Below are 12,855 nucleotides of genomic sequence, written 5' to 3'. Positions count from 1 at the left end.
GTCAGAAAAAAGGAGCCCAGGGGACGTACTTCTTTCTAGAGTTTAACAGCTGAATGTAATATTTACAAGCAGCCCAGGCATTCTTACTGCTTTCAAAATAAAGCCTAACCTCCCTTGTGGGATATCAAAACCTCCACCTATCTTTCCAGTCTCAGTTCTTACCATTGCCTGCCTGTGTACCCTCCCCTGTGTGAATGACAAATACTTTAAACTCCTCAAACAGCAAATATACCCATGTCTCTGTGGGCTGCTCATGCTAATCCCCTTTGTCTCAAACATCTTGCTTTCTGGTGAACTTCTAATCATCTTTCAAAACATAGCTCATGTGGGTCCTCTCTGTAACTTTGGGGCCCATGCAGCCTCTCTACCAGCACCCTGAAATGGTTTCTTGTCAGTGTTCCTTATGGCAGGCCATTTATCCCTTTATCATCTGTCTTTCCCACTAAATGGTGGTTCATCTTTACCCAATAACTGGTATGTGCTATGCCCTCAATTTTTAAATAGTGCAACTGTAACACTGACTACTAAGGAGCTCTGGTAGCATAGTGGTTATGAGTCGGGCTGCTAGCCTCAAGGTCAGCAGTTCAAAACTACCAGCCATTCTGTGGGAGAAAGATGAGGCTTTCTGCTCGCGTGAAGATTTACAGTCTCGGAAACTCTCTGTAGGGTTGAAACTCTCTGTAGGGTTGCTATGAGTCAGAACCGATTCCATGGCATGTAACCATCACCACCAACATTGACTCCTAGTTGAAACTTTGGGGGCTTGAACACACCCAGAGGTGCGTTAAAAGACAGGCCTGAATGTCACAAACTTGATAACTGTATGGAGCCATTAGACTCTGCCCACATAAGCTTACCATGAGTCACAATGGACTCTATAGTAACTAACAACAACATACACAAACATGACAAAACTTAGTCTCATTACCTTCTTACTCAATGAACAGGTGAATAAATGAGATCACCCATGTCCAATTATGACCATCTTTGACCTTAAGGCACTTTATGAATGAGAAGGAATTATCAATGGAGTAGGGATTTAATGGCTGGGAATAGGGGAGAAACAAATGAAGATGATTTTGTGTGAATAACCCTTAACCCTTATTTTTATTGTTCAGGCTATCTTTCTTTCAAGTTTCTCAAGGTTTATTGTCACAACCAAAAAGAAGTGATATTGTGATTTTTTGGCTCTGTGTTCTTGCTGGTTAGAGCAACAGTGAATTGACGATCAAGAAACCCAGACTCAAATCTCCCATAACTTATAAGTCAACTTTGCTTCGATTTCCCCACCTGTTAAGTCAATAACTTATTCCAAAACCATCTCAGTCAATCAAGAGTTTGTGGATAAATAAGATTATCATCAACATATCACCCACCTCAGATCAGCTATTGGGTTGAGATCTTCCCATAGGTGATTCCTGAAGCTCATATCACTGCTATATGCTAGACTTCCTTATATTTTCATTTTGCAGGCAAGAGAGCTGAGGCCCAGAGAAGCTACCATGGTCAGAGTTGCCTGAGTAGCAGAGTTTGGTTTGGACTTAACTCTAAGTCCAGAGTCTGACAGGCATACTCTGCCCTGGTACCACAAAGCTTGTATTCTGTAAAGAATGCTGCCAAAATTTTGTTGTCTTTAGGACTCATGGAAAGGGCCCTCAAACTCTGCAAAAATTAAAGTATCTAAGTAACATATGGATGGAGCTCTGGTAGCATAGTTGTTACGAATCGGGCTGAGAAGCCAAAGGTCAGCAGTTCGAAATTACCAGTTGTTCCATGGGAGAAAGATGAGACTTTCTGCTCCCATAAAGATTTACAGCCTCGGAAACCCTGTCGCTATGAGTCAGAACTGACTCCACGGCCTCGGAAACCCTGTCGCTATGAGTCAGAACTGACTCCACAACAACAACAACAACAATGCCATATGGAGTCCTGGTGTGGCGCTGTGGGCTAATGCGTCAGATTGCAAAGTTATTTGAACTGCAAGTTGCTTCTCGGAAACCCTATACAGGGTTGCTATGTGTCAGAATCAACTCGATGGCACTTAACAACAACAAGTGTCATATAGGAGTCCTGGTAGTGTAGTAGATTACAAACTGGGTGACTTGTGGGATAAAGGTGAGGCTTTCTGCTCCCTCAAAGATTTGCAGCCTCCAAAATCCTTTACAGGATCTTTGTGAATCAGAACTGACTCAATGACACACAACCATCACCAGCACACCACGAAGTGTCAGATAAGGTTGCTATGAATCAGGCTTTGTTTTTAATGCCATAATAATCTAAACAGAATCTTATTTTAAATGATATTGAAGTTACTGTGTCTAATTTATGCTCCTCAATACCGTCAAGGTGCGCTTTCTCAGATATAACCTGACCGTAACCATCCCCTCCTAAAAACCTTCGATGGCTCTCCATTGGCTGGAAGAGAAAAACCAAAACTCTTAACATGAATTTCAAAGCTTCTTATGACCCAGCTCTTGCATGGAACTGCTGCCTCCTTCATGCTCTCTAGCCCATCCCCTGCACCCCAAGCCAAGATTAGACTCATGAAAGATGGAAATAATGGTCTTCTCCCATACTCCACACCACCACTGTCGACTCGATGAGCTGAGCATGTATTCTCTTTATCTGAAAGTGGCTCCCCACATGCTTTCCTTCACAGCCTGACAAACTTTTGTTTATTCCCCTACACCTTAGTAGGGTGTTACTTCCTCGGCAAAGCTTTACCCGCACACCAACTCTTAAAGGGAATGAATTATTATGTCCACGTTGCAGGCACTGCAACTTGTGGGAGAAAGGTGAGGCTTTCTGTTCCCATAAAGATTTGCAGCCTCCAAAATCCTTTACAGGATCTCTATGAATCAGAACCAACTCGGTGACACACAACCATCACCACCACCACCCCCAAGTGTCAGATAAGGTTGCTATGAATCAGGATCACAATCCATCTCCTTCACCTCCCCATCTCTTTTCTTTTATTTACTACATTAGTTATTCATAAGCCTGTAACACATACTCCCAGGCTGATTGAAAACAATCGCCATTTATAAGTTCACAGTTTCTGAAGGCCAGGCATCCAGGAGTGGCTTGGGAGGCAGGCTCTGGCTCATAGAGTTGCAGTTAGATTACAGCTGGAGGTGAAGGTTTGATTGGGGCTGAAGGAGCCGCATCTAAAGTGGTTCACATTGTTGGTGTGTTAGCGTTGTTTGGTGGCAGGTGGCCTCAGTTTCTCACCACATGCATCTCTTCAAAGATCTAATGGCATGTCCTCAGTACAGGGTGTCTGGTGCATCTTAGCTCTTCTCCAATTTCGTTAAGAATAGCAATATGCCCATCTTAAAATGTGAATTCCAGGCTCTCTTACTCCACTCAGGGACCCTGTGACTATTCTAGTCAGTGAGCTGTAAGTAAATAGAAATCTACTGGGTGGGGCTTCCAGAAAAGCAATTATTTTTGTGCTTGAAAGGGACAGACTCACTTGACACATGCTTTTTAACCTTTACCCTTACCTGGTTTTCCAGCCAGAGCTCATATTGGATGTCTGGATGTGCAAACAGCCATCTTGTAAACACAATGATGAAAGTCATACACTGAGAAGGGTGGAGGGAAAAGATAAAAGGAGTTTGATCCCTGGTGGCTTCATAGAACTCCTCTACCTGCCCTGGACTGCTTAACTCAGCACTTCTTGTCACTTAAGAAAAATGACCCCTATTGGATTTCGTTATTTTTGCCAGTTTCTTGTTACATAGATACAATCCTAACCAATATGTTCCTTTGTGTTCTTCTGAATTTGTAGAATTTCTATTCCTACACACATCATACTGAACCTTCTTTGTTTATTTACATGTCTTTCTTAGCTGCTCGCTAAACTAGCTGAGGGCAAACACTAACCTTGTACAGCACCTTTTTATTAAATGTATTAAATGGATGGGCTTATGTTTAAAAAATTTTTTTTAAGAAATTCTGTGAGCTTTGACCTTCGAGAAAAGCTCAGTCATTCTATTGATGATCAGAAAAATCTGATTTTCTTACTTGACAGTGCCAGGACCTGGGTCAAAGAAGGGAGACATCAAAGGCAATGAGCGTAAGAGGAAGACCTGTTTGATGTGAAAAAAAGAGGAAAGGGGTCTTTTCTGGGTCGACTACAAAGAAAGACTTCTTCTATGAAAGTGGCTGCTGACTCACCAGGTCATTATTTTTTGCCATTCACCTTGCATGGGTCAGAGGACTCGAAGACAGATTCTCGTAGTCTAAGAGTCTAAGCTCATTGCAAACCTGATTCGAACCTGCCACTGGATGCCCCCACCAGTCCCCCCACCCCCGCCTTTTAAGATCTCTGCCACAAAGGATAAGGAGGGAAGAGTCAAAGTTGATTTCAAAGTTGAGGTGTTTAGGAGGACGGCTTGTCATAAAGAGAAATAGGTAGACAGGGCATGGCATGGGGAGAGCACTGTGAGTTTACTTCAGAATGCTCTGAATTGAGGTAGCAGCAAAGGTTTACCTTGGAGAATTGTTAGGAGGGAAGTGGTCACCGAATATGTGGGTGTGAAAATGATCCTTAAGCTGGAGGTAGAACAAGAAGAGAAACAGGACAGGATCGGAATGTTGGAGCTCTCTTAAGTTGGATTTAAAAAAAGAGAAAGGAAAATGAGTCACTGGAGAGCAAAAAGAGTTTGATGTCTTGGATCCAAAAGAGAAGACAGAGAAGAAGGTGAGGGGTTACTCTGGCAATTCAGAATAACCTGTATTCTGCCATTTACTTTGGGTGACTTGGGAGATTCAATTATATGGCGATTACGCCTGAGATTCAGTGTCCCCATCTGTGTAATGAGTACTTAAGATTAGAGTGTTTCCCAAAGCTCAGTAAACACATTAGAGATGGTTTAGGAGAGAGTTGACTATGGTCTTCAGTTATACTCAATCCCATGCTGTTGTGATCTGCTTTCCTGGTTACCCCATGCACTATGAGATGAAATGCTTCCTGGTACTTGGCTATCCCGATGATTGGTTGGGTGGATCAGACCATTGTGATGTACAGGGCTTTCGCTGGCTAATTTTTGGAAGTAGATAGCCAGGTCTTTCTTCCTAGTCATTCTCAGTCTGGAAGTTCTGCTGAGACCTCTTCATTATCACAGCAACAGCCAAGCCTCCACTGAAATACAAGTACGTGGGAGCTACTCATGAGGTGTATTGGCCAGGAATCAAAACTGAGTATCCCACATGAAAGGCTAGAATTCTACCTCTGAATATCACTGTTGTTGTTGTTGTTGTTAAGTGCCATTTAGTCAGTCTCGACTCATAGCAACCCTATAGATGGTTTCTAAGGAGCGACTCATGGGTTTGAACTGATGACCTTATGATTAGTCATCCAGTAGTTATCTTACAGCGCCACACCAGGACTCCACTGAATCCTCATAAATCACACAGGGAAAAAGTAATCTGTTTTCCAGTTGAATTTGTCTTGATTTTATAAGGAGAAAGCCTCATTTTGGTGCTTGCATATCTTTAACACCTTTCTAACAATTTCTGATCTCATTTTAAAACAAGGTATGACCAGACTTTGGGTTTCATGGCTGGCAGGCTATGGTTTCTAGCTAGACTTCATGGAGGACATTCTGGAAACAGGACCACCTGAGTGTGGGCCTCAGTCTGCCTTCCCTATGTTCTAGTTCTTTGCCTTTTTTAGGAACGGCTGTGGGAACCTGTGAGCTATGGGGTATGAGTGAGACCCTAGGTTCTGCTGAGTTCATTATGGGGAGATTTGGCATAAAGCTGTCTCACTGTGGGTTGGACAATGGTAGGAGAGCAAGTCCTGGGAAGAGTCTGTCATATGTGGAATGGACAGAGGTTGATGTTGACTCCTTGTGAAGGAGTCAAGCTTCTATGATCCCCCAAAAAGGCAGAAGGAAGCTGGAGAGGTGGGCTGGGTCTTCCTGCTCTCTGGGTGAGGTGCAGGGGATGAACCAGAGCTGAAGACTTTCTCCAGGCACTCAGGCTAGAGGCATTTGGAGTTTAGAATTTAATAATATTGCATTCTTTTTACTAAATTTCTTTATACAGGTACTTCTCATTTATGATGAATGATGTTGAGGTTTTCATTTATAACAATGATATATATTTTTCTTTCAAAATACATTTAAGTTAAAATAAGTGAGTCAATTGAAGAAAAATACTTCAGTAAAAATAATAATTTAGGCAAATGGATTTGGCCAAAATTGGCATGGTGGTATGAAGAGCTAGGCTGAAGCTTGCGAATCTCTGAGAAATCACACGCTTTCTTCACATGTCATGGAATTCAAACGACAAAATGTATGTGAAAAGTATTTTGTTAGCTGTAAAGCAACTTTGGATGTAATTTATCACCATTTTCATGAGAAATGCTGCAGAGTTGATTCAGTGCAGTTGTGGGAGCTAAAGTCTGATTGTGAAGGATTAAAGACAGTGGGTGGAAGAGAGGAATTAATGGATAGCTCAAATTGTTAATGTGCTCAACTGCTAACAAAATGTTGGAGGTTCGCAGCCACCCAGATGCACCTTGGAAGAAAGGCCTGGTGATCTACGTGCAAAAACAATCCAGCCATTGAAAACCCTATGGAGTACAGTTCTGTTCTGACATACATGGGGACATTGAGTCAAATCAAATGGTGGTGAGGTGGAGAAATAAGAGAAGAGGTGTAGGCAATAGATTGAGTAGGTTTTGTATTAGCAGGAAGAAAAAGAGAAGTGGCCTCCTGGAGGGGATTACTATTATTAGTAGTATTGTTAAGAATGGGGATAACTCCAGGTGTCTTTATAGATGGAGGGCAAGGCCATCTTTGACAGTGCATGTGGGTCAGAGCATATGTGTGTCTTAGGCTGGGTTTTCTAGAAAAACAAAGCCAGTGAGATAGCAAGATACATAGTGGTGGTGGTGGTGGTTATGTGCTGTGGAATCAGTTCTGGCTAATAGTGACCCTGCATAGGGTTTCCCAGGCTGTAAATCTTTACAGGAGCAGAAAGCCTCATCCTTCTCCCACAGAATGGCTGGCATTTTCAACTGCTAACCTTAAGGTTAACAGCCTGACTCATAACTATTACACTACCAGAGCTCCTTGGATGGCAGATAGCTAGCTAACTAGATAGCTAGATAAAAAGATAAGTTTACTATCAAGGAACTGGCTTCTAGAGCCCCAGGTCCCCAGTGAAAGACAGAGATTCTTTCCCAAGTGTTCATTATATTGGGAGTAGACCACACCCCCAAGGAAGCATCCCTTCAATTGATTGGCTGCTCACAACCACTCATTATAGTTAAGCATGCCTGCTTTAGGTTTTCCCTCTTAACAACAACAACAACTGCTAAACCACTGGGAATCCTGGCCCAGTCAAATTGACACAGAACCCCAATTATTACAATTTGATAGAGCAATTGTGGATAAGGCAACTTATAAACATGGGATGCAGACAAGATTGGGAAGGCCACACTTTTTCAGAGGCAAAGGGCTCCCAGAGGGACAAGGCACTGACAGGAAGGAAGTTGAAATGTCCATCAGTGGCCTTGGTGTCTTATGGAAGTAGGAAGTTAGGATGTTAGGGCAAGTCTTTAAAATTTTTTTTTTTGGTATTATTTCTGTCTTTTAAAATGTTTTATTCTCATTGAGATTATATAGCAGAACATGAGTTCTAGTAGGGCACTGTGGGTTAGTGAGCTGGATTGCAAAGTCAGTTTGAACTGTAAGGTTGGTGGTTCAAACTCACCAGCTGCTCCATGGAAACCCTATACAGGATAGCTATGGGTCAGAACAGACTTGATGGCACTTAACAACAACAACAGCGTACCAATTCAAAAATTTCTGTGTGTGATTAGTACCATTGATTATATCCTTTGAGCTGTGCAATTATTCTCACCCATCTTTCCTCCTCCATTAACATCAACTCACCATCCCCTTGGTTTTCTATCTAATCTCTCCAGTTGTTGTTGTTAAGTGCTGTCAAGTCGATTCTGACTCATAGCGACCCTGTATAGGGTTTCCAAGGAGCAGCTGGTGAGCTTGAACCACCGACCTTGCAGTTCAAACTGACTTTGCAGTCTGACACATTAGCCCACAGCACCACACCAGGATTCCAATCTCTCCAGTAGCTGTTGTCAATTTGATTCCATATGTCAGATTGATCTCAGAAGAGCACGATACTCAAAGCAGACATTCTTCACAGGTTAAACTAAAGAGTTGTTTGGTTTTAAAAAGACTTAAGAGGAAACTTCTAGTTTAAGGTTTAAATAGTATCTTAGGGCAATAATTTCAGGAATTTACCCAGTCTCCATGACTGCATGAAAACGGAATTCTATGATCCGAGCTAAGAACAGACAGATGATGACTGAGGTACATTGGGAAGAAGCAGTCAGGGTTCTGGGTCCTGGATGATTTCTCTACATCAGCTGGTATTTGTGACCCAATAATATGCCACAACTGTGAGTGTCACTGATGGGCACCACGGGCTCACGGGCCTGAGGCCAGGTCTCGTTATGTATGCTTCCTCTCTCATGAAGACAAATGTCCTTTCTGGTCTGGAGCTCACAGAGATCTGTCTTCTGTTGTTGATGTTAGCAATGTTTCAAATGAAATTGCAACCTAAAATAAATACTTAGTGTGACTTAAATGTATCTTACAAGCAGCCTTCTTTGCTGAGATCTGTGCTCTGCAGTCATCTGGAGGTTTTAGGCAGGGGGAGGTGATATTGTTTGGAATTGGTGTTGAGGCTTGAAGACTGTAGAATTACAACATTCAGTTGGACGTGATTCAGAACAAGTTCAGACAGACTCCCCTTCAGAACCCTATGCAAATTACAGTTCCTTGCCAGGAGGCTTATAGGCAGTTGGCTGCTAATGTTCTCACCTGGGATTTGGACAACAAATGCATCTTGCCCACTCAGGACTGCCTTGCACACAGTCCCAATGGTCGTATTGTTGGTTTGGTTTTCTCTACTAGCATGCCTTTGATGTACTTGATCAGCTATTGTTGGGAATCAGAGACTGTTTTTCTTTTTGCCTTCTCTGAAAGTGGTCACGATGTTCCAGGTAGCAGGAGTGCAGAAGTGGGAGGGCCAGCTGCTTTCTCTGGAGGAGGAAATTGCCAAAACTGGTGATTTTGACACACAGTGATGTGAAGGAGGATGGAATGTTCATCTGGATTTCTTTCTTTCCTGGAAGGTAAAAAGCCATTGGAATGTAGGAGGGCTCACTCTGGAGTAGGATAGGTTCCTAAGCACTGGACTACAAAGTTGGTTTGTACTGCAACATTGGTGGTTCAAATTCACCAGTTGCTCCTCAGAAACCATATACAGGGTTGCTATGAGTCGGAAACGACTCCATGGCATTTAAAACAACAAGGCTGTTGTTACATCCTCAAGGATACAAACAAGCCCCTCTCTGAAAGAAGGAGGCAGTTTTGTTCCAGACTTTCAGGCTGGGATAAATCTGTTCACCAGAGCCCCCTTGTGGAAAGTCACAATGTACAGCCATTGATTGTTGTAAAGTGCCCTTGAGTCGGTTCGAATCATAAGGACCCTGTTTAGGGTTTCCGAGGAGTGGCTGGTGAGTTTGACCCGCCGATCTTGTGGTGCAAACCGATCTTGCAGTTGAGTGCTTATGCTACAGCGCCACACCAGGAGTCCAAGGCTCTGAAAAGTCCTGCAGCAAGGACGCCTGGTTCCTCTCATTCTACACCCTTACTTTGGCCTCCAATGTTATTAACCCAGAAGTCCTGGTGTGGTGCTGTGAGTTAATGCTCTGAACTGCAAGGTCTGTTTGAATCACAAAGTCAGTGGTTCAAGCTCACCAGTTGCTCCTTGGAAAACCTGTACAGGGTCAGTATGAGTTGGAACCGATTCGATGACATTTAACAACAATTACATTATTAAACCAGCCCATTTTTCCTCCTTTTACCACATACTTCCTGGGTAACTAGCGTGCTATAAACGACTCTTTGGAAAACACTATTCTAAGAATTTGATAACTCCAAAATCTCCTCTGATTCCAAAAACAAACAAACTCATACTATGTTCCTTCCCTTGTTAAGTGCCATTGAGTCTGTTCCGATTCATAGTGACCCTATACAGGGTTTCCAAGACTTTAGAAAAATTTTATGGGAGCAGAAAGCCTCATCTTTCTCTTGTGGAGTGGTTGGCGAGCTCAAACTGTGGTTCTCAGTCCAGTGCTTGTCATGTGAAGCCCCAATGCTCCCTATGTTCCCCTAGTGGTTAGTAATAAGTTTTAAATGAAAAGTCAGAAGGACTTTCATTTCAAAGAATGCTTTCTTTACAAGCATTAAGAATAAAATGAATGCATTAATTAGCCTAAACTAGCTGCTATAGCTAACCACCCTGAAATCTCAGTGATTGAAACAACAAATCATTTTTTTTCTCAGTCTTGCTACAGTCCCGTGCAGTTACTGGGGAGTTCTGTTCCCTGTAGTCATTCATAGATTCAAGTTCCCTCACTCTATAGCAACCCTAGCTTCAGAATGGGGCTTCAGGGTGACTCTGGTGTAATCCAGCTGACTGAGGGAAGAAAGAGGGAATGGAAGTAGACACACATGCTCTTAGTTTATTGGGCCTGGAAGTGTCTTAGCCAGTTCGAATCGGGCTGCTAACCTCAAGGTTGACAGTTCGAAACTACCAGTGGTTCTGCGGGAGAAAGATGAGGCGGTCTGCTCCCATAAAGATTTACAGCCTCAGAAACCCTTTGTAGGGTCGCTATGAGTCGGAACAGACTCCATGGTACTTAACAACAACAACAACAATTCACATCCCATCCCAATAAAGTGCGCCCTAGAGGCAGGATTCTAGGAAAGAGAGCTTAGCTGTGTGCCTCAGCAAATGAAGCCCACATGACGAACAGTTTCTACCATAATCAGCCGCTGGGTGTCTACCTTAACTCATGGCAACCCCATGTGTGTCATAGTAGAACTGTGTTCTATAGTGTTTTCAGTGGCTAGTTTTTCCAAAGTAGATGCCCAGGCCTTTCATCTGAAGCATTCTGGGTGGACCCAGATCTCCAGTCTTTCAGTTAACAGTCAAGCTCATTCACCATTTATATTATCCAGGGCCACCTGTCTTTGCCGTAATGAGATAGAAAAAAAGATTGCTTTTAGGAATTGGAATCCTATTCTGATGCCAGTGTTGGTGGGAAAGCAGAGGGAAGGGACCTAAGAGGTGGAGAAGGTGGTAAATGCTCTGAGAAGAAATAGAGGGAAGCAGACAAAGTCTGTGGATCCTACAACAAAGAGAAAAGAGCTAGCCTAATACATGAAGAGCAAAAGAACCTGTATCTTAATAACAAGGCTTTGAGAACGGAAGGGATCTTTTGTGAAGAAACATGTTGGGGAAAAATAAAGAGGAGACTTCTGGCAAGATGACGGACTCTGCAGACATGCTACATCTACAACACAGATAAGGAAGACCAAATGAAACAGATGCACATGGTAGTCCCGAAACCCTGAATGCCAGAGAAAAGGATAGAGGAGTGGGTTCATGCTCTTGAGGAGAAGAAGATGAACAGGAGCAGCGAAAAAAAAAAAAAAAAAAAAGGGAGACAGATGAACAGTGTTGGCTGGTCAGATTCAGTGCAGCCATCTTGAATTCTTGGGAGTGGCTATAGAAGCAGATGGTGGTTGGAGGCACTGAGGTGCACTGGTGACTGGAGGCAAGAAATGTGCAATTCTTTCTCATTCTGCACACTCTCCTGCTGACTGGAGACATGGACAGCCAGCACCTGTGTCCATCCTAGTATAGCTTGTGCTCTCTGGGAGGTCAGAGTCATGCAGCTGTGAGCCAGGCAGATGTGAGCTGCACAGTTTTGAGTAATATCATTGTGAATTGGATACTAACTACTCCACTCCTGGCTCCTGGATTCAGGTATTCCAGACCTACACAGCTTGTCCTGGCCAGACCTGGACTAGCTGGAAATCTTTGGGCTGGTTGCTCCACCCCTGGCTGACCTCTGGGGTTGAAAGTTCCTGAACCCCAGGTACTTTGGGGCCTGCAAGAAGTACTTGCAGATTGGGTGCCCTGAGTGTAGACAACAGCAAGGTCTATAGGAACTCCAACTAGGGAACTAGGGCTTGGAGGGCCACTATTCTATCCCACCTCCACCCACTATGTGAGCGCCTTGGCTGGCAGGAGCCCCCCAGAGATTTTCCCTCTGGGTCCCGCATCTGCCCTCCTCTTTTCCTTTCCTTGTTTTTTGTTTATTCATTCTTTCCTTTCCTTCTCTTTCTCTCCCTTTGTCTTGTATTCTATCTCCACTTTCATTTTCTTTTCTTCTGTTTCCTTTTCTCCTCTTCTTTCTTTCTTTTTATGTTATTTTTTTCCCTCTGGATATTTATTTATGACTCTTTAGTCTCTCACACATTTCTTCTTTCTTCTCCCTAATTGTGTTTTGTGCTTTTTCATCCTTATTCCTCTCTTACTTAACTTTTATTTTCCTTTCACTCTTTTGTCTTTTTGGTTATTGTATTCTTTTCTCTTTTATTTCTTCTTCTCCTTTATTATTTTCTTTATTCTCTGTTGGTTGCTTGTGTTTTTGTTTTGTTTTGTTGTCTTATACATGACAACACCATGCAGAACCCAATTTCGATATGTTGTTGTTATTAAATGCTGTTGAGTCAATTCTGGCTCACAGCAACCCTGTACAGGATTTCCAAGGAGCAGCTGGTGGATTTGAACTGCAAAGTTAGGAGTTCAGAGTCCAGTGTGTATCTGACAGTGCCATAGCAGGAGTCCAATTCAGATATTTGTTGTTGTTAAGTGCCTTAGAGTTGGTTCCGACTCATAGTGACCTTGTCTACGGTTTCCGATGAGCGACTGGTGAGACTGAACCACCAA

Source organism: Chrysochloris asiatica, unplaced genomic scaffold (assembly GCF_000296735.1).
Source record: "Chrysochloris asiatica unplaced genomic scaffold, ChrAsi1.0 scaffold00006, whole genome shotgun sequence".
In the NCBI taxonomy this organism is placed as follows: Eukaryota; Metazoa; Chordata; class Mammalia; order Afrosoricida; family Chrysochloridae; genus Chrysochloris; species Chrysochloris asiatica.
The sequence above is the reverse complement of the archived record's forward strand: the minus strand, read 5'-3'. Positions refer to the sequence as shown.